This window comes from Candoia aspera, chromosome 1 (genome assembly GCF_035149785.1).
Source record: "Candoia aspera isolate rCanAsp1 chromosome 1, rCanAsp1.hap2, whole genome shotgun sequence".
NCBI lineage: Eukaryota > Metazoa > Chordata > Lepidosauria > Squamata > Boidae > Candoia > Candoia aspera.
In genome coordinates, this window is record NC_086153.1 from 313411717 (window position 1) to 313434704 (window position 22988).

Here is a 22988-nt window from a genome sequence, read left to right on the forward strand (position 1 = left end):
ACTGATCAATTTTAATCTTGCAGATACCTCAAATTCAAAGCTGCACACTTAAGACTGACTTATTAGTAATAGTATTACTGTTAAGATACTGACATTCATGAAGCTTAATTTTTAATAAAGTCTTGGTTTCTGTCCGATTAGTCCTAAATAGAGTTTGGTAAAGAATGATTGTTCAGTTTGATATCAAATACTACTATCCTTTGCAGTTTAGGTTGCAATGATTAAGATGATTTGTCATCCACATGACAATAGCTGCCTGTATAAGAAGGAGATAGAACTCGATGGAACTACAATCTGTATTTCTTGAAAATAAGCTTAGGCCCATTTCTTTCTACCCCTCTCCCAATATTTATTATACTGAGTTTAATTTCAAGCTTGAAACAAACAAACAAAAAATCTCAATGGCTTTGCTCCAACACAAGTAATTAGTTCTGCAATATATACAAAGGAACATTTCCAACAAAATGCTGTGAAGGCTTTTTATTTCACTCACACCTGAAACATTATACAATAATGTGAGGGTTCTCTGCTTTCCAAGGGTGGGACACACCACAGCGTAGCATATCTGTACACAGTGCTTTATTGGGGTACATACCTTCCCCAACAACAGACAATTGTTCTGGGTTAACTCCACCTTTTTAGGTCTTACAAGTTGATGTTGCCGCGTAAATATGTCTTTAATACTCAGTCCTTTATATTCAGTCCAAACAAAAGTCTCTAAGTCTGTAAAGTAGCATACAACCTTTGCCTCCTTCCAAAAGTTCCTGCACTAGTTGGGATGAGGGGCTGCCTCAGTGTGGTTGCTCCTTTTCTGGTTATTGCTGAGCTCAGGCCAAGCTTCAAGCTCTGCTCTTAAGCAGTGTTGCTTTTGAGCACTCCAGTTGAGCTCCCGAGCTGAGCTCTAGGCAGGAATTCCACCAAGATATGTTGCTTACCATAGCCTGTGGTCCTGGCAGTTGACTGATAACCCCCTTGCCTACCTGTAATAGCTGCCAGTCTCCAAACATCGCCTCCCCTTCCCCATCTGCTTACTGTTTTCTCATCTCTTTTTCCCCTACACAGCCCCCCACACACTCTATCTTAGTGTTTGCTTTTGCAAGCTAAGGACCTGGGTGGGGTGTGGCTGCCTCTGGATGTCAGCACATCCTTGAAAACGCCAGGATGTTGCTCACTTAGCCAGGCAGGAGGAATGCCAGCGTGGATGCTTGTGAGTAAATTTGTGAGTGAATGAATGAATGCATGCATGAGCCCATCTCTCTGGTTTCTGGAAAAAAGCATGAGCTGTGCCAAACCTTGGGGGAGTGGGGTGGGAGATGTTTCTGCCTGGCTGCAGCTGCTTTTCCCAAGCACAGACAGCAATCCTAGCTTCATTTCTTCACAAATAACTGAATGGGTTTTTATTAGTTTCAGGGTAGGTATGAAATATAGTTTTGTCTAACATGATTATCACTGAAAGTCTTCCTTTATTATTCCCTCAACTATCTTTACAATTTAATGTCCTTACTAATTGGTTCATTTTCTTCTCACTGTTTTTTGTATATATCACACAAAACAATTTGCCTGCCTTGGTAAAGCAGAAGAAAAGTGTTTCCTGAAAATGATAATATCCCTAGGACATTTTCTTGAAAATGGTAACATCCCTCGGACAAATAACCATTTGTCTGAGATGGTATGAGGACTCCTGCCTTGGGCAGGGGGTTGGACTAGAAGACCTCCAAGGTCCCTTCCAACCCTACAGTCCTTTGACCAGGGCATAACTAAGGGGGGGCAAGCGGGTCATGTGCCCCAGGCACCTCACTGGGGGTGTGTGTGCTAAAATGAGCAGGGGGGGGAGCCAAAATGGGCGCAGAATCTATGCTTTCCCTGGGGGACACAGATCCTAGTTGCGGGCCTGTCTATGATTCCTTTGGGTTGTCCCTGTCCTGCTCTGAGAGCCAAGGATATCTGACGTGCTAAAGACATAAAGCATGGAAAATTGAGTTTATCATAAAGTGTTAACATTGTAAGCATGTGGTGAATTGTATAGAAAAATAGTTAATTCCTCTATTTTGAGAAGGCAGAATCAAACCTAGGCTTAAGTCATACTCATAAAGGAGAGGGCCTCTAAGTCATCACTGATCTTCAGCATAGATTATGTTACAGGAAAAAAAACCCTAATCCAGAGAACATTCAACAAGAGAAAATAGGACAGGAGAAGGGACAGGATAGCAGAAAAGGGACAGGAAAAAAAGGGAATTCCTCAAAAACCTTGACTGATGCCAGATCCAATGGGAACAAACAATATTTATCCCACAACTGGCTGAACTCAAGCTCCACACCTTGCTCAGAAAAAAGAAATTTCAAAATTTCAGGACGTTCAACATTCCATTCTCAAGTCAGTGGGAGGGTGGAGCACATGGGAAAGGGATGTGGGAAATCATTTTCATAGATCTGCTTCAAGAAACCTGAAGTTAAATGAGGAATCAGTTGAGGAACCCTAATCAATTGTGCAGTGGAGGATCAAGGTTGAAGAATTAGTTCAGGTGGCTGTTCTGCATTTGTGGTTATGGCAGCAGAGAAAGTGCTCCCATTGCAAAATTTATCATGATACTTTGTGAGCAGGAAGATCTACTTCTCTCTTGTAAGTTAGGGCAATTCATTATCTAACTCAGTGATTCTCAACCTCAGCAACCTTAAGATGTGTGGACTCTAACTCCCAGAGTTCTGAGAGCCGAAGTCCACACATCTTAAAGTTGCTGAGATTGAGAAACACTGATCTAATTCACTTGCTGTTAGTGAACCTCAGTGCCTTGCTTTGCATGCCTCCGATACAAGATTCGAACAGCCTGTTGGCTCGCTGGAATGTAGGATCCTAGTGCGTATCCTGGCTCTCTTCAATGCTATGCTTCATCTTACTGGGAAGATAGAGCTTGAAATAGAAGGCAGGCAATGCTAAAGTTGCAGGGGCTTGGGAAAACTACAGAACAACAACAACAACAACACATCAGGAAACAAATGCTTTTCTCTTTGTTTTCTCAGAACGATTTTGAGGCTTTTTTTCCTAAATAATTGTGGAGGGGGGAGTAAAAAGTAAATTATGAAGTATCTTCTGTTAGAATGAGGAGTAACATATTTAACACAAATATTAATATACTGAAACTCTTTATTTTCCCAGTGTAATATCTGAACCCTACCCATTTGACACAACATCATTACAACGTTCATACTGAAGACACCCTACAGCTGCGAGAGCAGACTGCGCTTCTAGCTCCAGAGGCACTGTCAGTTTCAGAAGAAAAGGTGGAAGGATTTAAACCTTCTTTGCCAGTGGGTTTTCTTGTTCACTTTTGCGGTGGTTGGTGGATCTCTTCCAGTCTTTTTGCCATACCAGCTGATGAGCAGGAGTGCGGTGGACATAATCTGTGTTAATGTCTGGATGAGAAACAAGGAACAGATTGCACTGCTTTTCCATGACAAAAGCGAAAGGAGTGCGAGTTTGGAGTGGGATGGAACTCCTGTTCCCAGGACTTTGCCCTTGAGATAAACAGACCAGACCAGTACAAAGTGCTGAAACAAAGCTGAAACTGTATACTCCTTTAGTGAATAATAAATGTTCTGGATCCAATAGATTACACTCTGTTTAAATTCCATAGGTACCTTTTCATAATCAATGTAAATTATAGTTGTAATGTATAAAGGTTTCCCTCGACGTAAAGTCCAGTCGTGTCCGACTCTAGGGGGCAGTGCTCATCTCCGTTTCTAAGCCTTGGAGCCGGCGTTGTCATAGACACTTCCGGGTCATGTGGCCAGCATGACGACTCGGAACGCCGTTACCTTCCCGCCGAAGCGGTACCTATTGATCTACTCACATTTGCATGTTTTCGAACTGCTAGGTGAGCAGGAGCTGGGACGAGCAACAGGAGCTCACCCCGCCGCGCGGTTTCGAACCGCCGACCTTCCGATCGGCAGCTCAGCGGTTTAACCCGCAGCGCCACCGCGTCCCTCAAGTAATGTATACTTGTAAATTATAAAATGTAAATTATATTCTTAGTAAGCTCTCATTTTTTGAGAAAAACCACCTATCTAATCATATTAAGAGAAAACCCTGAATCAAGGAACAATTGAGGAACCTTTCAAACACAAAAGATTGCGGGTGGAGGGGGAATTGCCTGCATGGAATTTAACCTAGACTATTTGAAGACTATTAGCCTTTTTAGGAAGAGGAATTAATCTATTATTGTGTGCTTCAATGCCCTACTGATTAAGAAGAAAACCAAATGGGTACCTCTGGGTGAATGATTTCAGATGAATCTGTTATTGGTGGTTTAATGAGACTCTTCTAAATTAATATGATAGCTCTGGAGCCTCTTAGTTCCAGTTATACAGCAACATTTTTAATTTTGGAGCATGTGGATTTCAGAGGCTGCTAAAATGCCATTTTGCCTGCTTAGTGCTCTTCCATACAATTGTTATTTCCCACTGATTGCTTAAACATTAAATATTCAACACAAAGAGTTAAAAATATATGATGAACCTAGATCACACCTGCTGAGTCTCTGTGGGCCAAACTACATAAGAAATTGATTGTGTGTATGCAGTTCAAGTGCACACTTTCAGTTACGTAAATAGCAAATTCAGTCAAAGCCATTCCTTTTTCTTTTTTACTCACAGCATAGAAGCCTTATTTGCATTGCTAGAGAGGTTTCCAATGGCAGCAGTGAGGACTCTTCCCTTGAAATTCAAGGGAAGTGGCTTCTGAGAAATGGCACAGAGATTCTTGTTGTGGGGAGGTAGTATTTCAATATTTTTTCACCAAGTGGCACATGCCAACAGGTTAAATTGTGGTAGAAAGAATGGAAATACATTGAAAGTGTTAATTTAGCAGCACTGACCCCTCAGCACCTCTCAACCTCCCAACCATAAGGCCCAGTGTGTGTTATAGATACAGTAGCTAAGGATTTACTCTATTCCCCCCTCTTTTTCTTTTGCTACACCTGCTTTTTATTGTGTGTGTGTGTGCGTGTGTGTGCGTGCATGCATGCACGTGTGCATGCACCTTCGAGTCAGTTTTTTGACTCCTGGCAACTGCCTGGACAAGTTCCTGCAGTTTTCTTGGCAAGATTTCAGGAGTGGTTTGCCACTGCCTCTTTCCTAGGGCTGAGGGAAAGTGACTGGCCCAAGGTTACCCAGCTGGCTTTGTGCCTAAGGTGGGACTAGAACTCACCATCTCCTGGTTTCTAGCCTGACACTCTAACCACTACATCAAACTGGCTCTTTCTTTATCTACAAGATTGCTAATCTCAGGTGCTTCTTTCTCCCCTTTATCCCAAAGCATGCCTGCATAGAGCCTTTGACTGCTGACTCTCCTCCTGATAGGATTCAGCCAGCTAGATCTAGGCTTTGCTGGTCCTCTCCATGCATTTCTTTAAATAAACATTTCCATTGAAGTTATAAACATGCTTCACTAATCTTCTCTCCCTCTCTCTCTCTCTCTCACACACACACACACACTAGCTTTCTTCAACAGGGTAATGGGCCCTGTGAATTAAATGTATAAATGTCATGCGCTGCCTACCTCTGAATAATGCTCAGACACTGGTTCGGTGGAACAGGCTCTGGTTTATTCACAGCGCAGGTACAGCATCGGGAAAAAAGCTGAGAGTGACAGGAGCGCACCGGTGCGGGGTTTAAATACCCCGCGCCGGTCAGCGCCCCCTCACTCGCGGTCACGTCACCCCCCTTTGTCCAACACGTTGACCTGCCGGTGAGTGAGGGGTTGCGAGGCCCCGCTGGCGTTCCGGGATCGCCCATCATCGGTTTCTCTATTCCTCCGGTGATTGCTGTCAGCTGGGCGATCTCCGTTGTATTAGCGCTAATGGCTTGGGTGTGCTCCGTGATCCGTTTAGCTATTGTTTCTTGACCTTTAGTCGTTGTGAGTTGATGGCTACTTATCTTGAGCCCCTTCCCCTGTTTCCTTGCTATTGTCATGTGTGCCATTGCGCTGATGACTTCAGCTCAACGGCACTCATGACATACTGCCCCCTGTCCGAAAAGTGCTCCCCCCCGGTTTTCTGGGTTTTTTTTTTTTTTCCCCGGTGGAGCTGTCAAACGGCACTTTTTTTTTTTTTTTTTTTGAAATTCCCACCGGAGTAGTTTTCGCCCCTCCCTTTGCTCCTCCCTCTACCACGTGCCTTCCCAGGGTGTGTCCTTAGAACGCATGCCCAGGTCACGCCCTGGCGTGCGCATGCTCCGGCCACACCCTGTTTGTTTGGCTCAGTTCGGCGAGGAGAGAGGCGTGGCTGGTCGGGTGCTTATCAGCTCCAGGTAGGGCCCTTCTTTTTTATTCAAAGTGCGTCGCCTTTGTTATTTGTGCTCCTGGGCGTTGCCCCCAGGTTGCCCTGTTGACTTGCTTGCCACTCCCCCGTGGGCCCGGGGCGGGGGGAGGGTGCTGGCGCACGCTTGTTACTGCCTCGTCGGCCCGGGGCGGGGGGAGTGAGTCCCGGGGGGGGGGAGGTCCACCCAAGTCGCGGGCTTGGGGGGGCCCTTTCCCTTGGGGCACGGTAGGCGGGGGGGGCCTGCGGGGGAGGGGTTTTGCAGGGGACGGCTTGCTAACCTTGGTTTTGGCTTGTCGGGGTATGCCCGGTGAAAAGCCCGGGTCAGGTCAGGCGCGTTAACGTTGTGCGCCGCCACCCATTCCGGGTGGGGGAAGTGTTTCCACCTGACCAAATAGTGTAGAGTTCCTCGTTGCTTGCGGGAGTCGAGTATGTCCCTTACGTCAAAGTGATGTTGGCCGTCGATCATCACCGGTGAGGGCTGTGGCGTGCTTGGGTGCCATCGAGAGGTGGTTGCTGGTTTCAGGAGGCTGGTGTGGAACACCGGGTGGAGTCTCCGTAGGTTGTGTGGCAGGTCCAAGCGTATTGCCACCGGGTTCACTATTTGCGTGACTCGGAACGGCCCGATGTACTTAGGCCCCAGTTTTTTCGAGGGTTGGGGTGACTTTAGGAATTTGGTGGATAGGTAGACCATATCCCCCGCCTGGAACGTCGGTTGTCGGCGCCGGTGCTTGTCGGCCTGCTCTTTGTAGGCTGCCTGTGCTTCCTTCAGCGCCGCCGTGATTATTGGCCATGATTCCGCGATCTTCCGTCCCCAGTCGCTAGCGTCCACCTGGGGTTCCGGGGGTTGAGGTAGCTCCGGTATGGGGACGAAGTCGCGCCCCGAGACTACCTCGAACGGAGTTCTCCCCGTGCTCGTGTGGACGGCGTTGTTGTATGCGACTTCGGCGAACGGGAGCAGTTCAGCCCAGTCGTCTTGGTGATAGTTGGTATATGAGCATATGAACTGCTCTAGGGTGGCATTGAGGACCTCTGTGGCTCCGTCCGTCTGGGGGTGCCAGGCAGTGGATAGGGCCTGTTGGGTCCCCGTCAGCTTTAGGAAGGCCCGCCAGAATTTAGAGGTGAACTGTGTGCCCCTGTCGGTCACCACACGTGCGGGGCATCCGTGTAGCCTGTACACGTGGATGAGGAAGAGTTTGGCTAGTTGTTGTGCGGACGGGACCGACGTGCAGGGGATGAAGTGGGCCTGTTTTGAGAAGTAATCCTTCACCACCCAAATGGCTGTTTTCTTCTGGCTGGGTGGGAGGTCCACTATAAAATCCATAGAGATTTCCTCCCATGGGCGGGAGGGTTCTGCCACCCGTTGTAATAGCCCCGCGGGTTTGCCTGGTGCCCGTTTGGCCCTAGCGCACGTTGGGCAGGACGCTACGTATGCTTTCACGTCTCGCCTGAGCGCGGGCCACCAGAATTGACGCCGTGTTAGGTGTAGGGTCTTGAGGAACCCAAAGTGTCCCGCTTGCTTGGCGTCGTGTGACCTATGCAAGATCACTTGCCGTTGCGAGTCCGGGACATAGATTCTGCCTTCCCCCCATGCCAGGTCCTGTGCCATCGTTACCTTGTCGGGGTTTGCCAGGAACCAGGGGTCGGTTTTGAGGGCGGCGGCGATGTCCGTGCGTATTCCCCCTGGTAGTTGCGGTTGGCTTCGTCTGGTCGCAGGTTGTCCCGCCGTCGGTTGCGCCGTAGAGTCGAGCTGTCTCCGGGCACCGCTTCGGGTGGTCACGGCCATCCCCAGTTGCGAGGCGGATAGGACCGTCCCAATGGTGTCTGGGGCAGGCTCTTCGTCTTGGGGCAGTCGGGAGAGGGCGTCGGCCAGGAAGTTCTTTTTGCCCGGCATGAACTTCAGCTGGAAATTAAAGCGGCTGAAGAATTGGGCCCATCGGACCTGTTTTGGGCTAAGGCGTCTGGGCGTTCGTAGGGCCTCGAGGTTCCGGTGGTCGGTCCAGACCTCGAATGGTTGGGTGGCTCCCTCGAGTAGGTGTCGCCATGTTTCTAGCGCCGATTTTACCGCGAAGGCTTCTTTCTCCCAGACGTGCCATCGCCTTTCTGTCTCGGAAAACTTCCTCGACAGGTAGGCGCATGGTTTCAGGAGTCCCGTGGGGTCCTTTTGGAGTAGGATGGCCCCCAGGGAGAAGTCTGAGGCGTCGGCTTGGACCACGAACGGCCGTTCTGGGTCCGGGTGCACGAGGATTGGCTCCGTGGTGAACAGCGCTTTCAGCTTGTTGAATGCGGTCTGGCACGCGGGAGTCCAATTCAACACTGTGCCCGGGTTCTTGCCGCGTCGGGTGTCCCCCACCCCTTTGGTTTTGAGGAGGTCCGTTAGGGGGAGGGCTATCTCTGCGAACCCCCGGGCGAATGACCTGTAAAAATTCGCGAAGCCGAGGAAGCTCTGGAGTTGGCGTCTGTTGCGGGGGCGCTCCCAGTTTAGCGCCGCCTCGACTTTTGTGGGGTCCATCTCTATGCCGTCCCCGGAGATTCGGTACCCCAGGTAGTCTAGGCGCGCTTTATGAAATTCGCACTTTGTAGGCTTGGCATAGAGCTGCGCCCTTCTGAGCTTGTCGAGGACTTGCCTGACTAGGGTCACATGTTCCTCGTGCGTTTTTGTGTAGATAAGGATGTCGTCTATGTAGACAAGGACCCCTTTGAACAGGTGTTCATGCAGTACCTCATTGATGAGCTGCATAAACACCCCAGGGGCCCCCGCGAGTCCGAACGGCAGCACTTTATACTGGAAGGCGCCTAGGGGGCAGTTGAATGCAGTCTTCCATTCGTCCCCCTCCCTGATTCGGATGCGATAGTACGCCTCGCGAAGGTCCAATTTGGAAAAGACTTTGCCCGTGGACAGGTGGGCGAGCATGTCCTTCACCAGGGGTAAGGGGTATTTGTTGGACAGGGAAGCCACGTTTAGGCCCCGGTAGTCGGTGCAGAGCCGTAGGGTGCCGTCTTTCTTCTCCCGGAATAAGACGGGGGCTCCGACCGGTGAGCATGCTGGCTCTATGAATCCCCTCTCTAGGTTTTTATCGATGAACTCCCGGAGGGTTGCCATCTCCTTCGGGGTCATCGAGTAGATCTTTGGTCTAGGTAAGGGGACGTCGGGCAGCAGGTCGATCTGGCAATCCGTCTTGTGGTGGGGGGGTAGTTGGTCAGCTTCCGCCTCTCCGAAGACCTTGGAGAAGTCGGCGTATTGTTCCGGTAGGTCTGCTATGGTAGCGGCGTTGTCCTGTGTAGTCGCCTCCGCTCGTCCCACAGTGGGGTTGGTTCTGCCCACTGGAACTGGTGCCCGATACTCGCCGTCGCCGAATGTGAAGGTGCGGGTCGCCCAGTTGATGCGCGGGTTGTTTGTCGCAAGCCATGGCATCCCCAGGACTGCAATGGGCCGTCCGATGTGAGTGACGACGAACGATGTGCGTTCGGTGTGAGTGCCCATTTGTAGGGTGACCGGCTCGGTTTGCAGCGTAGCTGGTTTCCCTCCCGCTGTAGAGCCGTCCAGCTGGTGGAATGCCAACGGCGTGGGGAGGGGGAAGCAGCGGAGGTCGAGTTTGGCGACTAAGTCGGGGTGGATGAGGTTTTTTGAGCACCCCGAGTCCACTAGTGCCGCGGCAGTGGTGGCTCCGTTGCCGGCAGAGAGTTTAATTGCCGCCATTATTACGGAGCTTTCGCCGTTCCGTCGAGGTGGTTCGCACTGCTGTCCCACCGCCTGCCTCGCAACGCGTTTCAGGGCAGGCGGGGAGCTTTTCCCGCTAGCTGGTCTGGGTCTACGTTGTCCTCTTCCCCCCAGTAGGCGTCCCAGCCTTCCTCTGGTGTCGCTGTGGCCACGGTCATTCGGCGGTGAGGGGGCAGCCCCGGGTTAGGTGGTTTGGGGCTAATTTTCGGGGTGGGTTTAGGCGCACTGGGGGCAATCCGCCGTCTTGTGCCCTAGTTTGCCACACTTCCCGCAGGGCTCCCGATTGAATTTCTTCTTTGGGTATGTGGGGCCGGCTGTCCCCACGTGTGGTGCGGGTACCTTTTTGCAGGTATAGTTTGTGTCTTCCGTGGTTGTCATGAGGAAGGTGCGGTGTGCGTGTTCGGCTTTCCCCGCGAGGTGGATCCACCCGTGTAGCGTTTCTGGGTCGTCGCGGTAGAGGGCCCATTGGAGTATGTCGCGGTTGAGCCCCCTTTTGAACATTTCCAGCAGGGTGGTCTCGGACCAGTCGCTGACCTTCCCCGCGAGGGCTTTGAACTCCAGGGCGTAGTCTGGAACAGTGCATGTGCCCTGTTTAAGTCTTTGGAGTGCGCTTTTTGCCCTCACTTTGGCTAGGGGGTCTTCGAAGTAGTTTTTCATCTCATTGATGAAGGCGGGGAAGTTGGCGAGGGCGGGGGAGCTGGACTCGTACAGTTGGACGTACCAGTCCGCCGCCCTGTCTTGTAATTTGATCGCCACAGCGGCGATCTTGTCTGCTTCGGAGTCGTAGGAGTGTCCGTGCCTCCCCATGAACTCCCTGGCGTTCGTTATAAAGAACGACAGTTTCGTGGGGTTACCATCAAAGAAGATGGGGAAGTCCTTTGGGGCCCGGGCGTTTTGCGCGGCCCTTCCTCTCGCTTCCCGGCCTGTGGTGTCGTCCGCCTGGGCCGTCTGCTGACCTTCATCTGGCCCGTGGGGGTTCGGTGCTTCGCTCGGGGCGTGGGCCTGTGCGGGGACGTCGTTGGGCGGCGCGGGGGGCATGAGCGACTGAAGCATGGTCCGGAGTTCCTTCAGTTGGGTCCGCGTGGCCGCGAGTTCAGCTCGTGCTTCCTCGTCCATGGTCCGCGCCGCCGCTGGGGCCGGTTCCGTCGGTGTGTCGGCGGGGGTGGGTTGCCGGCGGGGTTCATCCTCCCTCTGCCGTTGGTCCGCTTCCTCCGCCGTCTGCTGGGTGTCTCCATCGTCCTCCTCCGTGCTGACCGCCGTTGGGCTGTCGCTCCACGCCCGGTGCTGGGGTGCGATGTGGGGCGCAGGGTCCTCCGCTGGTTTCGGAAGGTATGTTGCTTCCTCCCGCGGTCGGTTCGCCTCCGTCGCCATCTCCCCTTGGGGTTGGAGCTGAGGCTCGGGTCGGGTCGGGTGGGCGTCCATGGCTCCGGGAGTCCGCGGTGCCTCTGGCCTCGGTCGGTCCTCCTCTGCTTCTTGCCGTGCGGCTCGCCCTCCTTGTCCGCGTCGCTCCGGCTTCATCTTTCTGGTCTTCTCGCCGTCTATTCCTCCCGCGGCTCGTTGTCGTCCGGTGGGGCTCGGCGAGGCTGAGTTTATGACTCTCAGCTTTATGTCATGCGCTGCCTACCTCTGAATAATGCTCAGACACTGGTTCGGTGGAACAGGCTCTGGTTTATTCACAGCGCAGGTACAGCATCGGGAAAAAAGCTGAGAGTGACAGGAGCGCGCCGGTGCGGGGTTTAAATACCCCGCGCCGGTCAGCGCCCCCTCACTCGCGGTCACGTCACCCCCCTTTGTCCAACACGTTGACCTGCCGGTGAGTGAGGGGTTGCGAGGCCCCGCTGGCGTTCCGGGATCGCCCATCATCGGTTTCTCTATTCCTCCGGTGATTGCTGTCAGCTGGGCGATCTCCGTTGTATTAGCGCTAATGGCTTGGGTGTGCTCCGTGATCCGTTTAGCTATTGTTTCTTGACCTTTAGTCGTTGTGAGTTGATGGCTACTTATCTTGAGCCCCTTCCCCTGTTTTCTTGCTATTGTCATGTGTGCCATTGCGCTGATGACTTCAGCTCAACGGCACTCATGACAATAAAGAGGTTTTGAAAGGGTGAGTGTCCCGAGCAGCTGAAGGAAAGCAGAAATGGAAACATCAGAGTTTCAGCCCACAGAGAAGACCAACATTTTCCCTTTGCTTTTTGAAGAAGAAACTGTTTCTAAAGTCCCAAAGGATAGCTTTTGTGCTGGACAAAGAAAGGCCCACAGAAACAGGGCAGGATCAAAGAACCTTGGTAGCTACAAATGACAAAGCAGCTGGGATTATCTGCCTGGGGAGGAGGAGTTCAATTTTTGTGCAGGATTTAGATCAGAACGAAGATATTTGGAAACCCTTCTCAGGCCTTTCTGATAAAAGATCCACCATTTTCAAAGTGCATCTTTCCAGAGAGCTGTGTGACAAGTGACTTAGAGATGGTGGAAGATCTGGCATGTACATCAAATGGGGAAGTAGGAAAGACTACCTGAAGGGCAAAACATGCCTATTGTGCTAGAAATGCTGATTGCCCTATTTCTAAGCATTTTATTTTAATATTTTTATTTTAATAAATGTTTATATGGCTGCCCAACTCCCTCACGGTGACTCGGGCGGCTTACAAAAATAAAACCCCAAATACAAAACCTGCTGCACCCCTACCTCACTAAGCATCCTACCATTAAGCTAGAAGACTGTAGTGGATGCACTAGAAATAAAGCAGAAAGCAGACAATTTTGTAATTAACTGCTCGCAAGACTTGTATCTCTGTAATTCTGAGGCAGAAAAAATGAGTTGCACTCGAAACTTGCAAAACAAGTGCAGGGAGAAGAAATACCTCCATTATAGCTGGCTCAGTCATTTTCATGGTAACTGTCAAGTATAGGGGAACTGCTCAGCACAGCAGCAATCCGGATGGATCAACTTGATGTAAAGACTGAATTCCTGCATGGGGAAATCAAGCAGTTGAAGAGGGAGAAACAGGACAGTGGTATGTGGTTGCAGCCGTAAGACTTCTGAGATCAACAGCAAGTGTGTTCCTGAGCCAGGGCAGCTACCATGCAAGCCCAAGAAAAGATGCACCTCCTTTAAGGATTTGCCAGCAGGTACAGTGAGGGTCCCAGGCTGCACCTGAAACAATTTTGCTTTGCGTCTAAATGCTGCACAACTCATTCTCAAACTCTGTGATGCCTTATACAAAAAATGAATTTGTGTAAAGTCTCTTACGAATACAATAATTGCTGTTGATTGGTGTGTTTTTGATAGATGGCAGATTGAATCATTTTCCAAACGTCCTTCACTATTTTGCTCTCCATTCTGCCTGTGCTGGACTTATCAGCTTTAAAAGAAAAAAAAAAGGCAACCCTCCTTTAAATTGCCTCCTCCCCCCGAGTGACCTGATCCCTGCTGTCAGCATTGAACTTACAGGGATGAGTCTGCCCCTGGCGACTGATGGACCCATTAGGGTTTCAGAGGGAGCTGGGGGTTATACTTGAGGATCTGCTGCATGGTCCAGCGGAGGCCCTGGCGGCGGCCTGGAATAGGGAAGCAGCTAGGGCCTTGGACAAGATTGTGCCTGTGTGGCCCCTCTTATCCCATCAAACCTGCTACTCCCCGTGGTTTACGGAGTTGCTCAAGGTTCTGAAGAGGATTAAGAGATGCCTAGATTGCTGCTGGAGGAAGACAAAGACCGAACCTGACCGGACACAAGCTAGAGCCACTATTAAGACCTACCTTGTGGCGGTAAGAGCGGCAAAACGTCAGTATTTCTCCACTCTTATTGCATCCACAGAATGCCACCCAGCAGCCCTGTTTAAGATTACCCGTTTCCTTCTGGGGAAAGGGGATCCAGAGATCCATCTACAGGGCCAAGCTGAGGAGTTTTCTGGGCACCTGCAGGATAAAATCACTCAGATCCGTTCCAAGTTGGACTCTGAGCATGAGGCAGTGTCTGGGGAGATGCCCGGGGGACATTCTTACCCTGTTATCTGGGAACGGTTTGAGACTGTTGAGCCCAAGGAAGTGGACAGGATCCTCCGGACTGTAAACACCACCACTTGTCAACTAGACCCATGCCCCTCCTGGCTGGTGAAGGCAGCTCGGGAGGGGATGTGTGGTTGGGTCCAAGCGATGGTAAATACTTCCTTGAGAGAGGGGGTATTTCTGGCAACCTTCAAAGAGGTGCTGGTGTGCCCCCTCCTCAAGAAACCATTGCTGGACCCTAGTGTACTGGACAACTTTCGCCCAGTCTCCCACCTCCCCTTTTTTGGGGAAAGTGGTTGAGAAAGTGGTGGAGCTGCAGCTCCAGAGAATCCTGGATGAAACGGATTATCTAGACCCCTTTCAGTCAGGTTTCAGGCCCAGTTATGGGATGGAAACAGCATTGGTCGATGATTTCTGGTGGGAGTGGGATGGAGGGAGTGCATCCATCCTGCTCTTCTTGACCTCTCAGTGGCTTTCGATACCATCGACCATGGTATCCTTTCAGGTCGGCTCAGGGAGCTGGGGGTGGGCGGCGTAGTTTGCACTGGTTCACCTCCTTCCTCCAGGGCCGGTGCCAATCGGTGTTGATAGGGGAGGAGAGATCGGCCCCACGGCCCCTTCTTTGTGGGGTGCCACAGGGATCAGTACTCTCCCCTCTCCTTTTTAATATCTACATGAAACCGCTGGGCGAGATCATCTGTCACCACGGGATGAGGTATCATCAGTATGCTGATGATACTCAATTGTATATCTCCACCCCAGGTGAAGTAAGTGATGCCGTGACCACCCTCTCCGAGTGTCTGGGGGCTGTGGGGACCTGGATGGGGAACAACAGGCTTCGACTGAACCCTAGTAAGACGGAGTGGCCGTGGATTAACGGCACCTCGGGTGCCAGGAATTTGTCATCTTTAGTGCTGGATGGGGTTGCACTGCCCCAGACACACCTGGTGTGTAACTTGGGGGTCCTCTTGGACTCACAACTCCTGCTCGAAGAGCAGGTAGCAGTTGTGGCCAGGAGGGCCTTTGCGCAACTTCAGGTTGTGCACCAGTTACGCCCTTTCCTGGACCAAGGGGCCCTTCAAATGGTCACTCATGCCATGGTCATCTCCCACATAGACTACTGTAATGCGCTCTACATTCCTTGAAGAATATCCAGAAGCTTCAGCTGGTCCAGAACACAGCCGCACGGACAATCTGGGGCGTTACAAGATTTGCACACGTAACACCTTTGTTGCGTGAGCTGCACTGGGTTCCAGTTTGCTTCTGGGTCCAATTCAAGGTGTTGGTCATTATCTTTAAAGCCCTACATGGCATGGAACCAAGATATCCGAGGAACCGTCTCATCTCTATTACATCAACCCACCCCATCCGGTCATGCAGGGAGGGCATGTTACCGACCCCATCTGTAAAAGAATTCCACCTAGTGGGGTCTCCGAAGCGTGCCTTCTCTGCTGCAGCTCCCGCCCTTTGGAACATCCTCCCCCCAGAGGTGAGACAGGCCCCCTCGCTCCTGGACTTCTGAAAAAGATTAAAGACCTGGTTTTGTCAGCAGGCTTGGAATGGAAGGGGGAACAGTCATACCTGGGGATGGCTAGCGCCCTAAGTGATTTTTGATGGACCTATCACATTCACCGACTGATTAAAATCTCTTAGCCATTTAGATTCTATTATATTCTTATTTTATTGTATTGTTGTATTGGAATGGTTTTAAATCTTAACTTCATTTTATTGTAAACCGCCCAGAGTCCCCCATGAGGCGGATATGGGCAGTGGATAAATTTATAAAAATAAATAAATAAATAAATGATGGGGGCTGATTGAGGTAAGACATTTGATTAGAAACAAGTAGAATGCTTAAATTTTGGAGCAAATAAGATCAGTGCTATAGTCAGCGTATAGGAGGCATAGGAGGAGGAAGGAGGATTAGGTATGTTCTCCGCCTTGAGTTATTTATAAAAATAATTAAGGCGGGATAAAAATAAATAAATAAATAATAAATAAATAAACACATTTAGAGCGTGGAGGGAAACAGAGCTCTAGCTGCAAAGAAAAAGGGGAAGAAGAGGAAGAAGTCATTTGTTTGTTTGTTTGTTTGTTTGTTTTTTATCCTGCCTTTATCATTTTTATAAATAACTCAAGGTGGGGAACATACCAAATACCTCCTTCCTCCTCCTATTTTTCCCACAACAACCACCCTGTGAGGTGAGTTGGGCTGAGAGAGAGTGACTGACCCAAGATCACCCGGCTGGCTTTCATGGCTATTCTGGGACCAGAACTCACGGTCTCCTGGTTTCTAGCCCAGCACCTTAACCACTAGACCAACAGCATTAACTACTAATTTAATTACAGTAATTAGAGAAGACCATTCCTTCCTCCTTCACTTTTTATCAGTTTTGGCCACATACCACTCTTGTGTCCTCACACCCCCTATAATGGTGCATATGGAAAAAATGGGGGGTTGAGAAACAATGGGAGAAGCAAATAAGGAGAAATATGGTTGAGATGTACAAAACTGTGTTGAAAATCTAAGAATCCATAGGTCCCCCAATGAAGCTGAATGGAGAGAAACAGATAAATGAAGCATATTTCTTCTATAGAATTTATTATAGAATTGGTGAGCTTTAACATTGCTAGCTGTGACACTGCTAGACACAATGGCTTAAATATAATCATCTACAATATTGGAGGCAGTGTGTTCCCCAATATCAGTTTGCTAGGGAATACACCTAAGGCATTCTTACCTTGCGTGTGGGCTACGAAGGACATCAGAATGGCCATCGTGGGAAGAAAATGCTGGACTAATAGATTTTTGGGCTTGATTCAGCATCTCTCCTCTGTTTCTGGAACTGTGAAAAACCCAGGTTTCTTTGAAGTCTAGCAATTAAAGGAACAAGGAAGATAGAAATGCTGACTTTACCTACAGTATCTACGGCTGTATCCCCCATAAACCATGAACATTTGCCTATTTTTCAGAAACCCTTTTCTTTCTCAGGAATCTGCGAAGGCAAAATTTACAGCACTGAATGTACCCAGAAAGGGGTGCAAGCTTCTTCTTAGTCTGTATTTTATATTTCTTCCCAATTCCTTTATTTTTTCCTGTAAGCTTTACATTCTTGGAGCCTCAGTGAAAAAAAAGATGAATAAAGACAAGTAGCTGAGGAAGCAGGAGATATTAATTCACCAGCCTGTAATAGTAGGTCTTTATTTAAAATAGCTGTGTTTTTTTTTACCTTGGACTACCTTGTGTTTTGAGACTTGGAAGCAGAATATAACTCTTTGATTAAATATCTTGTTCACCACTTGAATAGATTTTTCTTACGACTGTCATTTTCTCATTTTACGATAATTTTTTCCACTTTTTCTGCATATTCCTCTAGTGCAGCAGGTTCTCAAAGTGTGGTCAGAACTATTTTCATAATAATATAAAACATTATTTGCCTTTTCCACTCTCATTCTCTCATGCATATACAGTGGAGTTTTCCAGAAGCTACATGACATATGATGATGTCATCACTCTGACAGCTAATAGAATGTGTGTTTGGTAAATATTTAACAAGGGCTCTGATGGCGCCGTTGCCATTGGCTGCCAAATTGATGATCGGTGCACCAGACTTTGGGGCTCAGCTCCACTCTCAGCCAGCTTGCAAAATTCCAGACAATTTAACAATTGTTTTAATCCAACAACTGAATAAGAAGAAGCACCCTATTCAAAGCTATAGCTTATTTTTTCCCAATCTGGTATCAAAGTTGGATATTTTCCACTCACACAGCTTGGTCAATGACCAAGAAAGTCAAAGTGCTGGGAAATATGTTTTTCATAAAGTGTTTGAATGCAGGTTGGGCAAGGATGGTGCCACTATCACAACCCACCCCTTCATTCCGTATAATATATTGATGGAACAATGGGAGAATATATGGTTGGAAGGCTGAAATTTACATTACTTAGAAGAGAATTTTTATAAAATTATGTACCGTTGGTATATGACTCCAGAAAAATTATCTAGAATGTATAAAGTTACCTCAAATTTATGATGGAACTGTGGACAACAGGAAGGATCATTTTATCATGCCTGGTGGACTTGTAAAAAGCTAGGAAATGTTGGGTTCAAATATACACAGTGATACAAAGAATTTTAAAATCAATTTTAAAGATTCAACTGAAACCAGAATTTTACTTGCTGGGACTTATGGACAGACAATTAGAAAGAGTTATGGAACATTGTTTTTGTATATGATGACTACTGCAAGATTATTATATGCACAAAAATGGAAAGATTCTGAAATACCCACAATGGAGGAAAGGCTGGTGAAGATGGCAGAATTAGCAGAGATGGCAAAATTGACTTGTTTGATTAGAGAAAGGACAATAACTACATTTATTAGAGACTGGAAACCCCTTATGGACTTTTTTGCTGAAAAATGAAGAAAATGGATTTCTGATTTATGGGCTTGGAGATTAGGAAGGGTAGACTATGGAAAGAAGGAAAGTATGATGTAATTTTAGAGAAAGAGGGCAAAATATGAATGCATGTATAACCGCTGTTAAGACTGGAAGCCTCTTCTTTACAATGTTTTTCTTTTCTTTTTTCTATTTTCTTTCTTCTTCCTATTTTCTTTCTTAACTATTCACTATTTTTCCTCTATTTTCTTTATTTCTTTTCTAAAAACTGTATTGTTTTTATCTTGTTAAAAATCTCTTTAATAAAAATTATTTTTTAAAAATTAACAATTGGCTCTCCTGAGCTAATACTAGCCACCTCCAGCACACCATTGATCACAGGTGTGGAAACTAATTACCATTAGGAGAGATGGAAAGAGTTGGGTATGTTCAGCTTTCCAAAAAGGCAGCAAATGGAAGATAAGATGGCATTCTTCAAATACCTGAAAGGATGTCACATAGAAAAAGGCCAGTGTTTGTTCTGTGTTATTCCAAGTACAGGACACAAAATAATGGATTAAATTTTTAAAAAATCAGATCCAATGGAATGTTAGGAAAATTGCCCTTACTGTAGGAGTAATTTATTTATTTATGCTGGCTGAGGAATTCTGAGAGTTGAAGTCCACACATCTTAAAGTTGCCAAGTTTGAAAAACACTGCTTTAAATAGACCTTTGGAAGTTTTGTCCAGTTACTCTGAAGGAAGTAGAGATGGCTCTGAGATTATTTCTGTCTGGAATTCCTGGAAGCTAAATGCATTCATTCCAGCTACTCTGTAAGTCACACTCAGTACAATTCATACTGAACACTTTTATTACCTCTATTCAGCAATATTATACTAACACGTATAGTTGCAATATGTGATCTGTGGTTAACAGTGACAGAACTGTCCTTTGTTTTCTAAGATATACTGTTTTAGACTCCTTTGCGCAAGGGACTTCTAAACTGCTGTGTACTAAGAGAAAACATACATCTCATTATCAAGACTGTGGTGTATATACATGTGACAATATCACTTTTAAGCATAGCGTTTGGAGAAAACAAAGAAGACTATTGTTAGCCACATAGTAAATCACAATTATTCACTAAACCAATGGCAAATAAGCCACAGGACTCCTAGGTTTAAAGTGCGAACCCAGGAACTGTAATGTGGTATGTGAATTTTCAAATACGTATTTGTTAGAGTTACATGTTACTTGTGTATGTGAGAGTGTATGTCTGCACTTTTTCAAATGATATGTTGTATCTAAAAACATTATGCTAAGAAGGTATCTTAAAAAGAAGCGTAGATACAAAGATCAGAATGGAGGAAAAGAAGATCCATGCAGAGATAATACTCAGTTAACTTAATGGGTTCCTTGAAAGGAACCCATTAAAATATATAATGTAGATAATAGTGTTAAATGGAATGTTGAACCTGGTTGAAGGCAGAAATATATATGGCAGTGGTAAAAGCAGAAGTTAGGAAGGAACTGTGATACTATGACATATAATCAACGCTTAACATGATTTCTAAGAAATTGTCACTTTGGTGTTTATTGGCCTCAATTTTGAGAGAGAGAAGCTTAATTCGTTAACTCCACCCTGGCCAATAGAGTCACATAATTAATGGATAAGGCCACAAAGCCACAAGGATTCCGTAAGTGTGTGTGTGTGTGTCTGTGTGTGTGTGAGAAAGAGAGAGAGAGAGAAATCTGTAAACAAAATGAGGAAAAGGTTTAAGCTTCCATCTTCCTGAACACAGTGGTCCCATTCCTGGTCAGGCCACCTTTGCATACACTTAAGTAAATAAAAAACCAGCTGTGAAATATATATTTTACATATTGTGTAGTTCAGCCCTCAATTAATCAACCACGCACACACTATGCTGCATACAGGGCAGCCTTCCACCTGCTCAAAATATGTTGTTCAGATCATAATAAGAACATAATGATGAAGGTAATTATCAAGAGCATTTCACCATATTGCTTAAAGACCTGCAATAGCTTCCCATTTATTTCCTGGCCCAATTGAAAGTGTTGGTTTTCATCTTTAATACTTGATGCCATTTAGGACCAAGACCTCAGGCAAATTGCCTTCTCTCAGGTGAGTTTGCCTCTTTACAGGTAGTCCTCACTTAACAACCCTAACTGGGACTGGCAACTCCGCCAGTAAGCGAAGTGGTCACTAAGTGGGAAATCACGTGACTGCAACTGTGCTTTCCAGCTGGAAAAAGACAAGACCAGTCAATTTCACACTTTCAGCTTTTGTTTCCTTATCACTGCCCTTTGGAATGCTCGAGTGCCTGCATACTGTCTTGTACGCACTGAAAGCAATACGGTCATGCTGTAGCCCAGAGCTGGCAGCCATGGCTGTGCTACGCAAACAGGTTACTCTCTTGAAATCTCTTCCATTCCAATCTCTCTTGCTCAGTGAGGGGGACGGGGGAGAAAAAAAGCAAGCAATTTCTGTAGGCAATCTCTCCTTTGCCTGACCCTTTCCTGCTGCTGGCGTGATTGCATTGCTCCTGATGTGTAAAAGAGCAAACAGCTTACTTTCTTGCAAACCCTTTCAATCCAATCTCTCTGCTCTGCATGGGGGGAAAATTAAAAAAAAACAACAGGTCAGGCACAGGACAACACGTACTGACTGTAATGGTGTGACCAAGGGATACTGCGAAGATCGTAAATGGGCCGTAGTTATTTTTTTCAGCACTGTTGTAACTTCGAATGGTCACTGAATGAATGGTCAATAAGTGAGGACTACCTGCATTGTTAAAAATCAGTGGAGACCCTCATCTTACTTAGGTTGTTTGATCTCCCCGTTTGTTATTTATCAGTTGCATTTATTTTTTAGAATTTTCTAGCAGTCCCTTTAAGGATAGAAGCTCTTCCAGAAGCATTTCTGCACTAGTGATTTATTATTATTTTTAATTAAATTTATTATGGCCACCCACTCCACAGGACTCCAAAAACATCATCCAGCCATCAGTAATGGAACTATAGTAATGCTTTATTTCACCAGAACAGTTGCTCATGAGGAAATACACCAAATCATTTTACAGTAAAATTATATTTTAGAACTGGTTGTAGACTTATTTATTTATTATTTATTGCTTGCTTGCATTTATATTCCACCTTTCCTCCCAGAAAATAAAGTTGGCTTCATTTTCTCCCCCATGACAATATCCCCTCCATGACAAAGGTTGGGTTGAGAGAAAGCGAATGGCCCAAAGTCACTCACTGAGGTACCATGACTGAAAGTGGCCTTGATGGGGGTCTTTGCTAATTTCACACTTTAACTGTGAAGATATTCTTCAAATAGGATCAGTAAGATGGTCAATGGGATGAAAGAATGTGAACATTACAAAGAAATGAAGATCTTAGTCACTTCTCTTTCATTCTTACAACAGAGAAATGAAATTTGGTACTTTCTTTCTGATAAAGGTAATTTGGCTGAAGTATGCTTTGCCCAAGTATTCCTGCCTTTGCTCTTTAATTTTGGAGGTAAATGCATATCTAAATGATAACATCAAGCTGTTCCACTGACTTAATCATTCATTTCTGCCTAGCTAAATTCCCTGAAGAACCATGCAATTTATTAGAGATATTACATTAGTTGAAATGCAGCTTTGCAATATAATATTTGACATACATCAACTCAGCAAATGGCCTAGTTGGGATGGAGAGTGTAGGGATTGGTTAAGAGAAGAAGGATTAACGTTGCAATCCCTCCCTGCCTTCAGGTGATTTGAATATCTGAGATATCTTTCTCATGGGTAAACTACATACATTTTCAAAGGCACAGCCACTCTTTCTTTAGCAAAAACAACCAAGTCAAGACTGTAGTGTAGCATAGGTAGGAACTGTTGTACACGAGATGGGTGGCAGAGAAATTTAATAAATAAATAAATGAATGGATTTCTAATTCTTCCTTTACTCATTGATTCTCTAAGATACTGCTGGCCCAATTTCATTTGTAAACATTAAAGGAGGGTGGAATTTAATCCTTGTGCAGGATTACATTTTAATATATGCTCAATCTGCCATCAGTCCAGATATATGGGGAAATAATAGTATATTTAAACAATTTATGCCCGATCTTGTCTTCATACTATATCATATTTATTTTGATTTTATTTCTGTATTTAGAGACCAGAGTGGTACAATAAAGGAAAATGATTTGCCTCAAGTTCTATACAGTCAAGAGACTCCAAAGTTGTCATTTCTGTGTCCTCTCATAATGAATGAAAATATTCACTGCTCTTAAGGAAATTATCACAGTGCTCTTCAAGCAAGCAATTTCCCTTTCATTGGTTGCCGAAGCATATGTGGCTGAGCTGAACATTTATTCTGGACCAATTTGGTCCTGGGAATTGCAAGTTGGGGTTCTAAATTCCAAATGTAGGACAGTTATATACACTCTTTAGTAGATGCAATTACGCTCAGGGCAGTGAGAGCATCTGAGGACTAAGGGAAGATACACTGAGCCTCCTGGTTCACTCGTATTTTGGTCTTGTATCTGTCGCCAAGACTAA